This window comes from Urocampus carinirostris, chromosome 4 (genome assembly GCF_059441175.1).
Source record: "Urocampus carinirostris isolate Australia breed hairy pipefish chromosome 4, RoL_Ucar_1.0, whole genome shotgun sequence".
Lineage (NCBI taxonomy): Eukaryota > Metazoa > Chordata > Actinopteri > Syngnathiformes > Syngnathidae > Urocampus > Urocampus carinirostris.
In genome coordinates, this window is record NC_142352.1 from 41670548 (window position 1) to 41685424 (window position 14877).

Consider the following 14877-nt stretch of genomic DNA (forward strand, 5'->3'; position numbering starts at 1 on the left):
GTAATTCCGATGCGGGCGCCGCGATGGGCTTCATCATAGGCCGTCTTGTATGAGTTGAAACTTGATCCGGATGAGACACAGGAACAATTTTCTAATGTGGTTTGAAAGTAACTGTGTCAAAAGGCAAGTATTAGTGTCAGGTTACTTAAATCTGGTGGTCTTGCAAATAAGTGTGTAAGTGAACCTGCAAAACATTACAAGATGAATTGACTTACTGTAGCTTGTAAACTTGCATTTTCAATTACATGTTGGAATGTTCTAACTTTGTGGTCCATTTTAGTTGGTTTAAATAAGATTATGTTCATGGCACTTGATTGCGTCATTGTTTCTTTCTCAAGAGACCGAAATCAAATTGGATGAACTCAGTGTTTCACAACCTTTATAATGTGAAATCTACCTTTTTACATTGATGGCAACGGTTGTACATTAGAGCAGTGGTTTTCAACTGGTCTGACTTCAGGACCCACCATTCCGGCCTAATGGCAAGCTTCAAAAATATATTTCCGTTTCTCAAATTTGTCCAATGAAAAGATTGTCCAAGTTGAAGCAGAGAAAGCTAAGTATATTCATCTTTTTTCAAAAAACAAAATGACCAGCAAAACCAAAATGACGTAAAGTATTTGAAGCAAATACAGTACATTGCATACAAGCGAACCCCTAAAACTGCTTTGAAATAGCCACATATTAAGAGAAATTCAAGAAATTTAGGGACTGAGTACTGAAATAGATTTTTATTTCAAATAAAACAAATAAATGAATAGATAAAAATTATATATAAGAACATTTTCAGAGTTTTTGCTTGAGCAAATATCTATGACAAGGGCTTTCCCATCAAATTTTAATATTTTATTTAAATGATGAGTCATCGTTTTTTGTACCATATTTTCCGCACTATAAGGTGCACCTAAAAGCCTTTATTTTTTTCAAAAGCTGACCATGCGCCTTGTAATACAGTGCGCCTTATTTATGGATCAATATTAATTTGCAAAGTCTTGCAACTAACTTGCAGCCGCCAACTAGATTTTCGCCCGAACGCCAAGTAGTCCGCGGTGTATGCTGGGACTTATTTACCGGCGTTTCATTGGCTAACCAATGTGTCAATCATCATTTGAATCGATCACTATTGGCTAAAGTTATTCGGAGGTCAAGAGGCGGATCCTTTTTATCATTTACAGTGTAACTGTTCTCTATGGATGTGTAGCAATACCAAAAACTGTATTTAATTGGTATTTCTCATTTGTATTGTAGTAAAATAGAAAACATAAGGCATTGGACGATGTAAATATTATCATACCTGTCAAAGGGATAATAAAAAAGGTCCATTTTAAATTGTTGAAAGACCGAGGAAAATACTTTTCCATTTACAAACAAATTAACGTTTTAATTTAAATGCTGATATTCTTATGTAAATCTATTTGATGACTTGCCAATGGTCTTGATTTCAGATGTCTAGTAGGTAAAGTGCATTTCCTAATCATTGTTTGAAATGAAAATAAGCACACTGAAACAATAATAGCGAAGCTAATGATATAAAACTATTTCATGGTTAAATGTCCAAATGCATTGCTTCAAAATGTGTACAATATATGTTAGATGCTTCACTAATGTCACCAATGGACACCCTTCGTAGTTGCCTGAGGCATTTACCCACCAGTTTCAACTATTTGTTTATGAACGCGGGTGTTCTGGTCGAGGAGCCGTTCAGGCAAGTGAGCATGCAAGGTAAAAGACACCCACGGTGCCCCGGAGAAAGCAAGACCCTAAGGAAGTTTTGGGTTAATTAGATTTGTCCTACAATGAAGCACAGCCCGTTCCACTTCAAATATTTATGGATTGCGCGTCATCAAAACAGACATTCGAGACCTCTCGCAGAACGGGCTGACGGGACTCAACTCCTCGCACGCGCTGGATAGAAAAGCCAAGGTACAAATGAAAAGCATTAAGAGAACCTACATAGTATTTCGTAAATACCAATACTTATCAACAAAGTATTGTGATTCTAATGATGTAATATGTTTGTCAGAAAACAGTTTATTGAGTCTTTGGATGAGAGATTGCGGCACGGCAGATGATTGGTCAGAGTGTCAGCCACACAGTTCAGACGTCCCGGGATCAAATCCATCTACTGGCCTTTCTGTGTGGAGTTTGCATGTTCTCCCCGTGCTTGCGTGGGTTTCTTTTGGGCGCTCCATTTTTCTCCCACATTCCAAAGACAAGCATGGCAGGTCTATTGTTGATTCCAAATTGTCCCTAAGTATAGATGGTTGTATGTCTTTGTGTGCCCTGTGACAGGCTGGAAACCAGTTCAGGGTGTCCCCTGCCCACCCCCGAAAATAGCTGGGATGGGCTCCAGCACCCTCGCGGCCCTACTGAGGATAAGCAGTGTAGAAAATTGATGGATGCATAATATATACAAGTGCTATTAGTGTGAGCTTTAACATTTTTAATTTTACTTAGATTGACAACTGACACATCAGATTCAGATTCAGATTCAGATTCAGATCTACTTTATAGTCATTCTAGTACATGTGTATACAGAACGAAATGTCGATACATCTGACCCGCACAGTTTCCTTGAATGTACAGATATAAGTAAAAGTTGTATTGTATTATGGCTACGTATAGTATTTTACCATAGTGCCGATAGTGCAAGAGGAGTAGCTAACCGGATGTGCAAAATGGGCAGTCAGGTTAACAAGTCAGGTAAACAGTAACATTAACACTGTAACAATAACGCTGTAAGTACAATAGTGCAGAGAGCAAATGTGCAAGGAGTGGCAAGCTATAAAGAACTGCCAGTAGTGCAAAAAGTCAGATTAGCAGCCTTTTAGATTTAGGTTAACTATATGTTAGCTTGACCATTTAACAGTCTAATGGCCAGGGGGACTAGACTACTGCGGAACCTGGTGGTCCTGCACCGCACACTGCAGTACCTCTTCCCAGAGGCTAGCAGAGTGAACAGTCCATGATGGGGGTGAGAGGGGTCCCCGATAATGTTCTTAGCATGGGATAGGCAGCGCTTCTGGCCAATGTCCTGAATGGAGGGAAGTGTAGTCCCGATTATCATCATCATCATCATTAAATGTTAAACTTTTTAAATTGTCTTACCTCAATCATAAAATAAAATAATGCAATTTTTTAAATGAATGAAAAAAATAATACTTAAGTGCAAATTGACTTTTTCTTGCACAGACTCTTTTGATGTTACATAGCCTCAGTGATATGCGGTGAGGTTTGTGTCTGGTGAGGCACAGTCTGATTAAGAAAATACTTAGGATGTACTTAGGATGGCTGGGATTGGCTTTGGCAATAATATGGATAATATGGACAGAAAATGGATGGATGCCTATACATAACCAATTAATATATTTTTAATAAAACACAATTTTTCTCTTTTTTGGCCATCTTTTTGCCAGGTTTTTGGGTACCTGAAGCAACAAGATGTCAGAAAATTATCTCAGCTCCCTCTAAGGAGCCCATTTTATCATCATTTTATCTAAAATAAATGTATCAACCGACGAGTATTTAAAATAATGCGCATTTTTATGAACAATATTGGTTAAATGAGTGAAGGTTTTTTTTTACGAAGAAAAAGCGCTAAATCTTAAAGGCTTTGGTGCTGCTCATCAGTAAGTATTACGTTTCTGGGAATGTTTTCAGTGTAATAAATTACCACTTGATGTCAGGAATAGCTTTGGTCATATATTTGTTCACAAATCGAGGAGCCCCACTTCCTCGTTTTGCTTTTGCATCCTCTATCCAGTGATTGAGAGTGTGTGGGAGGGCCCCGAGTGACTGCAATCATGTGATCACCTCACCCAAAACATCGGGCGCTGAAAGGTTTTTGCCAAGTGCATACATGGTATATAGATGCATAAGTTAATTGTTCTTTGATATTAAATGTTATTTTGCAAGCAAAGTCCTATTGTGTTTATGGAAAGCATTGTTTAGGATGTATCACAAATTCCCAAAAATGTGCCAAAGTGAAACTTGTGATTCAAAAGCTTCCTTAAAGAAAAAGCCATTTTTTTCTCAGAGGTTTTCTTGGAAACGAGTATTTAAATTTAGAAATGTTCAACTTCTTGAGTCCCTCAAAAATGAGAGAAAGTAGCAATATTTTTCTGGCACCTGCACTTTCCATTTGAGAGAAACATCTTGCATTGTATGAGTTGATAATAACAGAAAATTGACAAGCTTCAGGCAAATCTATAGAAATACGAAATACTTTATTTCTGTGTAACTTTAACTCAATGCAGTTGATTTGTGAAAAAGAGTTTGAGTGGCTGAACCTTTAGCTGTGTTGATGGATCGCAGAACAATCCGGAGACCTGGCGAACTCATCCGGCACCTTCCGGCGACACACTCTGCTTTCTGTTTCCTCAGACTTAAACGCGAACACGCGCACAAATGCACACGCATCGTCAAATAGCTCCCGTTCTTGCATACCTCATAGGCTAAAAGACAATGTACCATATTTTCTGGACTATAAGGCGCACCTAAAGCCCCGAATGGGCTCCAAATTCTAAAGTGTACCTTACTATATTCATATTCATATATTATTTTAATATTATATCACCATGGGGTACGCTGGGAGCACGGAAAAGGACAGGAAAAACATGCAGATAATAATCAAACCAGAACATCTGCTGCTCTCAGCCCAGTCTACAGGACACTACCGGCTTGTAATCCAGAGGCATCCTTGTTATAAAACACACTTTCCACTCCAACCACCACCTTTTTTGACCTGTTCCTCTCTGGGGGGTGCTACAGGTCCCTAAAACAAGGACAGATAGGTTCAGATGGAGCTTCATCCTTCTCACATGCGTGTAAAAGTATTATAGTAATTGTGTGAAAACAGTATTCTGTGGATAAGACTATGGTAGCATGTGTGAGAGAGTATAGTAGTGGTTGGGCCTGGGTATGACTGTTTCTGTATGAGAGTAAAGTCGTAAACGTGGGAGAGTATAATAATAATAATAATAATAATTTCCTTGTTAATGTTATTTGTGAGAGAAAGTATGATTCACATCTCAAACATCCTCTCATACAAAGAAGTTGTTTCCCTCGTCGTGCTTTTTTGCGTTTAATTATATATATATCAGAATGACATTCTGTTTTCTCAATTTCCTAACATTTGTTTTATGCCTATCCATATCAATTCTGCCCCACTAGAGGTCTGGCGGTTAAGTTTCAACGCTTTCACATTTGCGATCCGGGTTTGATTTTTGTTGCATAGATGTGGAATTTTGGTCAACAACAATCTTATATATCGCGGTTATGCTACCTCGCAATTTTTTTATCGTGCATTATATTCTGCATTCTGTTTGGCTAAACTGGCAGATGCTTTCTATCGCCAAAAAAATCCTCTCGACCTGCTAAACTCGCTCTGGGGGTATTTGGCCCTCCCTGGGGGGGTCCCAGGCATGTTTGATAATAGAAAAATAATAGTTTCTTTGCTACAGAACCAAAAGATAAATTCAGTTTTCCATAACGTCCACATGATAGCAGCAAAGTATTATGCAAAGTGGATGGAATCCTGAGTCAATACAGCTAGGCAATAAAATGGCAACTTTTTTTTTTCTAATTGTCATTTGAAAAAAAAGTTTATTGAGTACAGTGCTTTTATTTGTTAAACAAATACTTGAGCCTCTACTTTAGGTCTGTTCTTGAGTAATAAATAAATAAAGGTTTCTACTTCCTACTTCACTGGTTTTGAATATTGCAGGACTGTTTTTGGAATGCGACACCTCGAAAATCAAGGGATTACTGAACACGGATAAATACGGTAATTTTTAATGTAAGTTCAATTCCATGCGCCTAATAGTCCTTATATACGAAAATATATGACAAAAAGACTATCATTTGAGGGTGCAGATCATAAACCTGTGCGCTTCATAGTGCAAAAAATACGTTAGTCCCAAAGACGTCAGACAAAGAAAAAAGAGAAGCGAGTGAGGGGGGAAAAAGGGAGAGAAGAGGGAAAAAGTGACGAGGCGGAGCAGCGTTGAAGGCAGCCAGGCGCATGTTTGCAGCCTGAGAACAGGACTGTCCTGTCCTGCTATCTCCACTTGCTTCTTTACAGCTCTACAAGGCCTGGGAGACGTTTTATAGTAGCAATCACTCAGATGCTCTTGGCTTTTATTCCGTCTCTGGATTCCACAGTATTCCGTCGCACTTTCTATTCATAGACGAAGAAATGCAGAGCCTGCAGCAATTATCCAACTGTTTTTTATTTTTTAAAGGGACGGTGTATAATATAGGGCCTACTTGTGATAAAATCAATTGAGGAAAAAGAATGTGGATATTGAATAAGAAGCAAAAAAATAAATAAAAAAAGAAAGAAAGAACTACCATACAAAGGGGCAAAATACTCATAGTTGGTGAAATCTGAATTTATTTTACATAACGTGAGCCATCTTACTGCTACGGGCATCAAGTTTTTTTTCTTTTCCTAAGGGTGGGGTGCTTTGTTTGAGGTGTCCTTAAAATGTCAAAATTATAATATTTTCTCTATTTGGTATGTATTAATTAGTCCCAATAGAGTTCAGAGAGCCCTAATATTTTTTCTCACAGTGTCTATCTGCTTTTTTATTACTTTTAGTAAAGCCATTTGGGCTGCACAATGTGCCCAAAATTCCACACAGGCACCCCAAAAGTATAGCATTTTAAAAACTCTTTCCCTTATTAAAAAAGAGGATAGGCCTAAAATGATGAAAACTCTAGATAAAAAACATTTTAATAATCAAAAAAATAAATAAAATGGGAAGACTCAGCATCGGAAATACTCCAGTGCCTTAAAATGGTTCACTGCTATCCCCACCACCCCGCTCCTCTTCTGCTCGGCTAGTGTCACTTGCGGCAAAGCAGCGGAGTCTGTGGAGGCCCCTGTGTATTATGGTGAGAGTATGTTATACAGTCGTTATGTTGATCAACTATTTTACCACACAATCCCATGACTTTGTTATCATCAAAGAGATGTCTTATTCTAGCCGCATTGAATCGAACAAAAGTTGCATTCGACATTCTGAACCCGAAAATGCCTCTGCTTGTCCCTGCAGTTTGTGTTAGTGTAGCATGAAAATGGAAAGAAAATGACTCCTTCAAGTAGAGTCGCAAAAAAGTTTTTTTGAGCGCGTCAAAGAAATGCACATACTTGCATGCGCCACACAAGCATCTTGACAGATGCTGCGATGATGACACAAGCCAGAAGAGGGCTTCAGTGATTCAGAAAGTTCAAAATTTCACACCTCACCTTTAACATTATTTTGCCAAGGCAAAGTCTTGCAACCCACTCAAAACGGGTCCATAACCCACATACGGGTCCCGACCTACCAGTTGAGAAACACTGCTCTGAAGGTTCGACTGAATTGTTTTGACACGGGACAAGCGTGATATTATGGAGGGCGTATGCGTGTTGGGGTGACGCTGACCGAGTGCGTTTGGTAAAAGCTTGTCCTGTCCGCTATCGAGTGACATAAGAGCTCTTTTGTGCGGTGGTGAGATGTGATGTGTTGTGCTGCCATTTGATCTGCGGGATGAATGTTGTTTCTGTCCCAGGGGGAGGAGGGGCATGGGGGGAATTCACTGAGTCCGCTGTGTCTGCTCAAGACCACACAACCGAAAAAGACTCGGGACCCCTGGACCTCAAATCATTAAGGGCTCTGTGAGACTCTCGTCGCCCTCACCCAACCCCTCACCCCTTCGTCTCCCACTGGTCCAGCCTGCCTTCTATCTTCTCAGGACCATTTTAGCGCAATCATGTGCCGCGGGTTGACAGACAGATGCATCAATTATGAGCATTTAGCGCAGCAGATATATGAAAATATGTAGAAGCCCAACAGGCCCACTCAAGTGTCTCTAAATGATGACCGGGTCACTGGATGTATATGTGTGAGATGTGATCCTCCTTTTTTTCCAATTATTTTTGGTTACAAGATGAATGGTAAAATTGTGCTCGAAATGACACATATAAAATAATCTTAATATTAAAATTGATCCAATCCAAAATAGTTGATTTTAAACCACAGATCCTCAAAGTACTTTAACGCTCCCCAGAGGCGTTTACCAGTGTGACGCCACACGTGGTGCCCAATATATTATGGAAAATCTTAATAAACCTCTTTCCAGCCTCCGGCATCACTGGATCCCCACAGGATGCGTGCACAATGTTAACCCAAAACAGCGGGAGTGGCGGTACAAGTTTGAATGGAGCGAGAGAAGATTTGTATGTTGAATTGTGTTGTTCAAGTCAAAATTTACAAAACAAACATGCCCAATTGTTGTGTGTTTGGGTGCACGAATAACTAATTCCAGGAGGAAACAAGCCTTTTCAAAAGCCACGTAGGAGTATATGGCTGCCCGATTTTATAAAAATTGACTGAAACATTAACATTTCAGTTAATGTATATTTTATATAATATACAGTACTTAATCAATACAGATAGCATGGTGGTTAAGCGGTTAGTGTGTTTGCAGCACAGTTCTGAGGACATGGGTTCAAATCCAGCTACCAGCCTTCATTTGCAAAGTTTGCCTATTCTCCCCGTGCCGGCGTGGGTTTCCTCTGGGCAAGCTAGTTTCTTCCCATGTTCAAATGACATACATGGCATGCTGTTATCAAATTGTCCCTAGGAATAAGTGTGGAAATGGTTGTCTCTGTACCCTGCAACTGGCTGCCAACCCCTGCAGTCTCCACTGCCCACTGCTTGAAGATAATTGGGATGTACCGCAGCGCCCCCACGACCCTACTCAGAATAAGCGATGGATGAATTTATTTGATCAGGCCAGGAGATCTGGTCCGCTGGTGAACTCCTGGTAGCCAGGCCTTCGCTCACTGGGTCCGGCCGGGCACCGCCCAAAGAGACGACGTGGGTCCCCCTTACTATGGGTTAACCATCTGTAGGAGGGACCAGGGGAGGGATCCTTGGCGCTCCGATCCCCAGCTACAAAAACTGGCTTTTGGGACATGTAGTGTTACCTCTCCTGCTGGGAAGGAGAAGAAGTTGGTGTGTGAGGTTAAGAGGTTGCGACTAGATATAGTTGACTCACCTCGACAAACGGCTTGGGTCCCTGTATGTAGAGTTCAGTCCGCAATGACAGCAGTAAGTCGGATTAGTTTCCAGTGGGAGTTGGACTCCCCAAATGCTGCCATTTGTCACCGATTTTGTTCTGTCAGAATTTCTAGGCGGTTTGAAGGCCTTAGAATTACATATATGTTTTTTGCAGATGATGTGGTGCTGATGAATTCCTCCAGCCGTGATTTTTAGCTCTCACTGTAGAGGTTTGCAGCCGAGTGTCAAGTAGCAGGGATGAAGATCAGCAACTCCAAATCCAAGACAATGGTTCTCAGCCGAAAAAGGGTAGCATGCTACTTCTGGGTTGGGGAAGAGAACTTGCCCAAGTGGAGGAGTTCAAGTATTAGGGGGTCTTGTTCAGGAGTGAGGGTAGGATAGAGCGGAAGATCGACAGACGGATCAGTGCAGCGTCTGCCATCGTGCGGATCCTGTACTGGTCCATCGTGGTGAAGAAGGAGCTGAGCTGAAAGGCAAAGTTCTCGGTTTATCGGTCGATCTACATTCAAACCCTCACCTATGGTCATGAACTGTGGGTCATGACAGGAAGAACAAGATCCCAGATCCAAGCGGCCGAAATGAGTTGCCTTCGCAGCGTGTCTAGGCTCTCCCTTAGAGATATGGTGAGAAGCTCGGTCATCCGGGTGGGACTCCGCATTGAGAGGAGCCAGTTCAGGCAGCTCAGGCATCTAATAAGGATGTCTCCTTGACGCCTTGGGAGGTGTTTGGGGCATGTCCCAAAAGCAGGAGGCCCCCAGACGACCCACTACGTATTTATGCTGGTCTGGGAATGCATCGGGATCTTGTCGGATGAGCTGGATGAAGTGTCTGGGCACAGAAGGTCTGGGCTTCCCCCCATAGGCTGCTTCCACTGCGACTCAATCCCGGATAAAATGGATGGATGGTTGGTTGAGAAGTTGTTTATTTCATGAATTTTGTTTTTTGTAAATTCATTGGAGTGTTTGTTTTCTTTTAAAAATAGGGTTAAACAATTTGTATTTATTTGTCATAACATGAGCCTTACCTAGAGTAAGGTGACATAATAGTAGGCCATCTTTAATCCATGGCTACCTTAAAACCAAAACTTGTGAAAGGCTTGGCAAGAAAAAATAATAAATAAATGGTTCTGTCCCTTTGAATATCCATAGTTTGTGCTAATCCTTTGCTCTTAGCACTCATTTTCAGTTGCATTACACAATACAACGGCACTTAGAGGTTAAATAACATACCGAGACACTGTCCCGCTTATGCAAAATTTTCTTCCAAAAATAACAACAATCATAGCATTCGTAAAAATTCAAGCTACGTATTTTATATAGTTGTGTGACAAAAAAAGATTGGTCAACATATATCTATATTCGTAGTATTTCTGTAGACCACATACCAGCGTTTTGTATTCATCAGCCAACAAGTATTAAGATTGACTCCCTTTTTGCACATTTTCCCCGCCAGACGGTCTTCGTCTTCTGAATAGGAACCGAAGAACAAGCTCGGGATGTCAGGGTTCAAGGGAAGTGGCCTACGTGGAAGTCTCATAAAAGGCCCCTTTGGTGTCCCCTGTTCATCAAACAATGGAGGAGTCTGAGGTAAGCTCTTTTAGCCTTCAGCACAATGAAGTGTTTTTCAAAGTACAATATCTTGATAGCATGTTTTAAGTTAAAACTTTTGTGTTTACTTCTCACACACTGATCCAAATTAAAAACACATTGTAGCAAACCATGCTGCTCAGTGAATCTTTATATTCTAGGTTTTTCTCTTTTAATGACGTTTGACAGTGGCGGGCTGCGCAGTTAACACCTAAATCTTCAGTGAAGGACTTAAGTATTGCGTGGTTCACATACGAACCAGTTCTATTAGCCAGCTCTTGGAAATGACTGGCAGGAACCACCCCCCACCAATCAAGTACCCGTTCACTTCAAAATGCTTTTTTTTCTCTTGTCATTGGTCAATATGCATGTTTTTTCAGGGGTTCAATGGTGTTGACTTTAAATTTGTTAAGTATAAAAAGGTATGAAATTGTTTTGTTTTTTGTCTTTATTTTAAGTTTCCTGTTTAGGGATAATATGACATGGTTGCCATGGCGCCCAATTGGTCCCGCCCATGGACACCAGCTGAAACGCATTGACAGATTGCTCCCTGGGGGTACTTAAACGCTGTCCTTTGAGTCGTTTGTTGTCAAAGCGTCTGCAAAACTGTTGTGATATGCCAAGCCTGTGAATCCCCGTTTTGCCTGTGTTTTTTTTTGCTCTTGTTTTGTCAAGCCCTGTGAATTTTCGTTTTTGCTTGTGTTTCGCGCCTGTTTTGTTCTCGCCCTGAGCTGTTTGATTTTGACCACTTCCTCGTGGCGATCAATCTACTTCCGCGACCAACGATCCACGGATTGAGTGGGTGCTCATTCCTCTTCTCCCCAATAAACTGTGAGTAACGTTACCCGATTGGGTTCTGCTTCCGATTTCCTGTTCCGGTTCGTGACATAATGTGTTTTACATAACAAACGTAAAGTTGATTCTTGAATTTTATAGTGTATTTGTTGTTGCACCGAAAGGTAAATTTTTTAACATATTTTTGGTGTTTTTTTTCTGAGATTCTGAGTTACTTTACATTAAATTTGCTTAGTATAAAAATGTATAAGTTTAAATACTTTTAAAGTTAACTGTAGAGTAAACAAACGTTATTTTAATTTAGCTGACATTTCCTTATGCCTGCAAGAGGGCCTTTACGTCGCCAACTCAGGATTCGATTGGCTAAACCAACAGTTTAATTGTAACTTGTCATGTCTCAGGAGGGCCTGCAGATCTGCTTGTGAAGACTTCTGGGTAGATTTCCTTCCCTGGCAACATGTAATGGCTGAAAGGTGATTGCTTAAATGCCTAAATATAAAAGTACACATCTGAAAGCAGTGCAACCAGGAGGGGAGGGTGGGGGACAATAAGGGGAACCTGATAGACAATTTTAGATTATTTAATTAGTATTCATGAACAAAATTCTGTTACATAGCGTGATTCAGATATTGTTTAGGGCAGCAGAGGCCTCATGCCCCACCACTGATTCTCATAGAAGTATTCTCAAATGAGTGAACTAAGAAAATTGTGTGTTTAGAAGGTTAATATACCAATGTTTTGGACTTTTTGGGGTGTTTTACATAGTTTGTTAATATTGAGATAGCAGAAGGCTATACTTTTGTGCATAGTTTGGAAGCAAATGTAATTAAATAGCATTAAGCTTTTTTAATATTATTTTGACAATGAGTAATCAATTTATAATAAGTTAGCCCCCACAGTACAGCACTTCAAATGTACATCGAATTAACTCTGACTTTAACTTAATCTACTTTGCTGGATTTAAAAAAAAAACTTTCTTGAGTAATATTTTTCAGGAATGTGTTGTGTTTGTGCTTATGTGCGTGAGAATCTCTTCTCAGCCAGTCCAGGTCCTGACCCCATTCCTGTCACCCGTCGGGGACCCAGACACACCAGTGGCGGCTCAGGAAGGAGTCTGGGTTGGACTTCCCTGGTACCTGACAGTCATATTTCACTGGAAAGTATGACCTTCACCATCTTCATGGCAGATGATAAGAACTTCCAGCTCAGAGTTTGAGCTTCCCACAACCATCACCCAATTCCTCAAATGTTCCTCTGTGACTTTCCATCTCAGCCACTTGTCCCTCACCTGACCCCCAACCTCCTGCCCAGACACTGAACTCTCCTTCTGTCCTTATTTAGTGTGTATAGAAGGCTGAATGCTGAAATATGAAGGAATAAATGGATAAATACATTTCTAAAGACATATGCCTTATAAACGAATGAAAACGTACATAAGTCAGGTAATACTGACTGTCAAGTCAAGTCATGTTTATTTGTATAGCCCTTAATCACAAAGAGCCTCAAAGAGCTGCACAGACCACATATTATTGCTAATCACAGACTATTATTACACCATCCCCTGATCTAAAACCTACACGAGGGCAAGGAAAAACTCAAAAACCTCAACATAAAGAAAATGAAGAAACCTTGAGAAGGGACCACACATGAGGTAATCCCCCTTTCAAGATGACCAGGCTGCAATAGTTGTTGCAATAACAAATGATACACATATATTGTCAACATAAAATATAGGTTATCCATATGCTATAGGGTAAAAGTGTGGTTTAAGTCTAGATTTAAACAGTTCCACTGAGGTTGCAGATCGAATCTCAGGGGTAAGAGCATTCCACAGCACTGGGGCTGACACACTGACAAATATTAAATGTATTTATTCAGTCTTCTTTTTCGTTTTTTGGTTTATTGAGGTGTTTATTGTGTCTTGTATATTTTTTAATGTATTTTGTCTTAAAACTGGCTGAGCATTTCACCCAATTGGTTGATCGACAAGTGCACCAACTGTACTCAAGTTCCTCCCTCAGCTATCAGGCAGTCATTGAGCAGCCATCACTGATCTACCAATAGGTGAAAAGCTTTGTTAAATAGGCTGCCTCATTTAAATAACATTTTGTTGTGACAAAACACACACCAAAATCCTGTACATAAAAAAATTACATGACAAAATGAAAGACAAAGTAAATACCGAAATAAATACTGACAACATGAATGACGAAATGAGTATCATACATTAATAAATTGCATTTTCGTCATATATTTAGGTTCAGTGAAGCCTGGAGATTACGTTCCAAAAAAAAAAAACATGACAGGGGAAATCCGTGAAGTAAAACCTTTTTTAGTTTTACAATTTTTTTATACAATTATCAATTAAATTAACAATTCAATTTTTATAGAATTAGTTACTTCCATCTGAGAAAATAATGATGACAGTTGTACGCAATTGCACTTCAACTAGTAAGTTTTTTTGGTACCAGGTCTGCACTTTTAATGTTGATATTGGGTTATTTTGGGGTATTGGGTTTTATGTAAATGTATTCTATATATTTATTCTGTGAATTTTGTATTTTATTTTAATGGTGGGATGGATGAGTCAATGGCCACATTCGGTTAAAAAATGTGGCCTAGGGGCCTGTTCAAGGTGTCATGATTGCTGATTCGGGGCATCTTGAGCGCTTGGTTCATGAACTCTTTTTAAACCCCCGGCTTCCAAGAGGAAGCTGTCAGACCGTCCTGCAAACCTACGCTTTTGCTAGGCAAGCACCGTACCCTCTTCTAATCTCCTGCTCTGTTTTCTCCTTTCTGTTACCTGTTGCCGACCTGTTTCTGGACCTGTTTTTGCCCTTCTCTTCCGTCCCGGCCATCGACCAGTTTTGCCCTGTTTCCTGCCTGACACTTGTTGCCGACCTTTTTTTCTGGACTCGATTACCGCCCCTGCTCCCCTGTCCCGGCTACCGACCATCTTTCCAGCCACCCACTACTATCCCCGCCCGACACGAAAGTGCCACTTCCGCGTTCATGCCATCAGCTACCCGTGTCCGACAATCATCGGATCGTGGAAGCTAGCATTGCTCTCCTTTTTCAATAAAACTGAAGTAAATGTACGCTATTGGGTCCTGTCTCCGTTTCTGGCTGGTGACACAAGGGACACATTAAATTTTTTACATTGCTCTCTCATTTTATATGTATTCTTTTTCTCTTTTCAGAATGAAGGCAAAATTATATATTAGGTCCCTGTGTTTAAACACTAAATTTGATATTTACCTGTGTAGTAATTCTGTAGTATATTTTCAGAATAAAATGAAAAATAATATATTAGGTCAAGCACATAATTTAATATTTTGTTTTGTGGTAACTTTGTATGATTTTTTTTAGTATCTCTGTAGTAGTATTTATGTAGTAGTATTTTTATATTAGAGTAATACTGTAGT

General features: G+C 40.1%; 1 long non-coding RNA gene across 1 annotated transcript in view; it reads left to right on the plus strand.

Annotated features, from left to right (window-relative positions):
- The window catches only part of LOC148367613 (uncharacterized), a 40214-nt gene extending 25696 nt beyond the window's left edge, over positions 1-14518 (plus strand). The window contains exons 2-3 of the long non-coding RNA XR_015850208.1: positions 10524-10657; positions 14417-14518. This is a non-coding gene — a long non-coding RNA (uncharacterized LOC148367613). The remainder of the gene's footprint in view (positions 1-10523; positions 10658-14416) is intronic.
- The last annotated feature ends 359 nt before the right edge of the window (positions 14519-14877 follow it).